A 3,144-nucleotide genomic window follows, 5' to 3' on the forward strand; every position below is an offset into this window, starting at 1 on the left:
TCCTCCAATATAAATGCCCTGGCTGCTTCTCCCCTACAGGCCCTTTGCACAGGCCAGACCCATCCTGCCACGGGGACACGCCTGACCCCATGCCTCGTTCCCTCTGTTGTCTCCGGCTTTTCCTTTGCACTTCCTTTCGCCAAGCCGTTCTGCTTCCTGTTCCCTATGCCCAGCCCTCTGGCATTTCCCACAAGGGATTTCCCAGGAAGGAGTGGATCCCACCGGGCTGAGAAGGAACCAGGTGGCAGAGGGCCAGGGACACGGACTCAGACCCAGCCAGGGCTCTTGCTTCCTGCCGTTCCCAGCCGCATGGTGGCCTCTTTGTAAAATGAGGGTCATCCCAGATCTTGTGGGAATGGAATGCAGTGAGGTCAGCCAAGCGCTTGGCTTAGAGGGGCCTGGCATCCAGTGGGTGCCCCTGGATGGGAGGTGGAGCTACAAACACTTATGAAATACCTACTGTGTGCTAAGCACTGCTCGGCCCTTGGGGATTCATGGTGGACAAAACAATAGGTACATATTACATATTATGATATGAGGAGAGCAGGTGTTGAGCCCTCGTCCATCTGTCCAGTCCTCATCCCCAGGGCTCTCCCACTCCTTGGACAAGGAGCAGACCCTTCACTCAAGGGGACGGAAACCACAGGCCAGGCTGGGATCAGCCATATTCTGTCTCCGCCTCTCTGTCTCTTCAGCTCGCTCTCTCTCTTTATAAAATGTTTGTTTATTTTTGAGAGAGAGACAGCGTGAGCAGGGGAGGGGTAGAGAGCGAGGGAGGCACAGAATCCGAAGCAGGTTCCAGGCTCTGAGCTGTCAGCACAGAGCCCCACATGGGGCTTGAACCGTGAGATCATGACCTGAGCTGAGGTCGGACGCTTAACTGACTGAGCCACCCAGGCGCCCCAGCTGTCTTGCTTTCTGTCTCTGCATTTTGGAAGGCGGAGATGCAGATATGCAAAGAAGCCTATGCTGACACCGGCTTGAGGTCTGGCAGGAATCCCCGGTGGTGGAGCCTATGAGCCGAGAGGAAGCCAGAGGTGGCGCCCCCTGGAGGAGAAGGGAGCACTTGCCTTTCTGACAACTTCTATTTCCTATCAGCCCTGCGGGGCTCCCCACCCATTCATTTATTCAGCAGTGTGTCTGGCCCTGTTCTAGGCTCCGAGGAGACAGCTGTGAACCCAGGCCTCCCGGAACGGACGTTCCAGGGGGCTTCCTCCAGGGTTCTACAAGGCTCCCTACACTATGAGTCATTTGCAGAGAGCTTCTGCCCTTAAAACCCGAGGCTTGGCTTGAAAACATCCCCCAGCGCTGGCCTAGGATGCCTCTCCTGCTCTCCCGCCTCAGTCATGCTGGCCTCCTGCCAGCTCAGTTCATGAGCCCCACAGCTTCTTGCCACAGGCCCTTTGCACAGACCAAACCCTCTGCCTGGAAACCTCCCAAAGCTCCTTTCCCCTCTACTTAGAATTGCCAGTCATGATTCAAGCATTGTTGAAGGACCACCTTTCCAGAGCAACCTCCCTGCTATCGCTATTTACAATTTCATCATCCCTGTTATGTATGTGCCTTTCCTTCGTGGTCCCTGCACTGTTCCTAATGATCTATTTTGTGTGTGTGTGGTTATTAGTTAATATCTGTCTCCCCCGCTGGGCTGTGAGCCCCCAGGACGGCAGGGCCAGGGCTGCCCCAATCTCCACTGTGTCCTTGCACTGACCAGGGCAGTCCCGACGCCGAGGCGGTCTCGGGGAAGAGGCTCTTGGGGGAAGCTTTGCTGAAGGAACGAGTGAAGGAGCTGTTCAGCATCTGCAGAGGCGGCTCTGTGTGTGAATCAGGTGGCCCTGCATTCAAATCCCAGCCCTGAGGCTGATATTTGGGACATGACTTAAACCACCCAAATCTCAGATTCCTTCTAAATAAAACAGAGATTTAACCATGGGTGGGTTAAAGTGTATCAGATCACTCTTCTGTTTAATTTCCTCTAGTGGCTTCCTTGGTTCTCCCCATGGCCACCAAGCCTGGCCCCTGTGTGCCTCTCAGGCCTCGACTCCAAACACCCAACTTGCTCACTGCCTTATGGCCACGGCATCCTTCTGTCTATATGCTTTGACGCCAAGCTAGACTTGCCTCAGGGCCTTTGCACTTGCTCTTCCCTCTTCTGTCCCTCAGAAATCTGCAGAGCTCCTTTCCTTCCTTCTGCTCAAATGTCACTTCTTCAGCAAGCTTACTCAATGACCTCCCATCCCACATTACGTCATCCTGTTTAATCTTTTTTTTTTTTTTTTTTTTACTGGGCAAATCATGACCTCCCTGTGCTTCAATTCCCTCATCTGTGAAATGAGTCTGATGATATTTCCCAATCACAGGTCTGCAGTGAAGATTAAATGAGTTATACATAAAGCAAGCATGTAATAAGCACCAAATAATGTTAGCTCTAATTATTGTTAATGTCTCTGAAGTATGGTCTTAATTCATCATTTCCAGGCTCATTATCAGCATCCCACATATGAATAAGGAGGTTTTATTTCTCTTTCTCTCCTCTGAGAGGAAGTGGGTAAGTGCCCAGCCTCTGGCGTTGTGACTTTGTGGGATCAAGTCCCAGCTCTACCACGCTCTGGGCCTCAGTGTCCCCATCTGGAAAGTAGAGACGACAATGGTGTCTGCCTCATGGAGTTTTTGGTTTTGAAAGTTTTCATTCATTTTTTTCATTCAATAAACATTGACTGAGAACCCACTGTGTCCCCCACCCACCACCCCACTGTGGTAGATGTTGGATGATTAAAGGACCGGTACTTTCTCGCTCTCTCGCTTTGAAGAATTACTATTCTTGTGAGATACGTTTGGAATGGGATAAGTCAGAGGACATTATGAAAATCACAGAAGTAATGGCATGATCAGAGTCCTCTGGGGACACATGGTCAATGACTCAGTCGGCCTGAGAGGGTTTAGACATTATTTCCCCCCCACCCCAGCTCTATTGAGATATAATTGATATAGAACATTTGATAGAGGTTTTACATGAAATTAAATGTTAAAGTGTATTTACTTTTATTTAAGTAATCTCTATACCCAACGTGGGGCTCAAACAACCTGGAGACCAAGAGTTACATGCTCTTCCAACTGAGTCAGCCAGGGGGCGCTCTCATCCTT

At 50.8% G+C, this 3,144-nt stretch overlaps 1 protein-coding gene across 1 annotated transcript in view; it reads right to left on the reverse strand.

Moving 5' to 3' along the window:
• The window catches only part of CEACAM19 (CEA cell adhesion molecule 19), a 13,869-nt gene that overhangs the window by 8,516 nt on the left and 2,209 nt on the right, over positions 1 to 3,144 (reverse strand). The window lies entirely within an intron of this gene.

This window comes from Crocuta crocuta, unplaced genomic scaffold (genome assembly GCF_008692635.1).
Source record: "Crocuta crocuta isolate KB4526 unplaced genomic scaffold, BGI_CrCroc_1.0 scaffold334, whole genome shotgun sequence".
Lineage (NCBI taxonomy): Eukaryota > Metazoa > Chordata > Mammalia > Carnivora > Hyaenidae > Crocuta > Crocuta crocuta.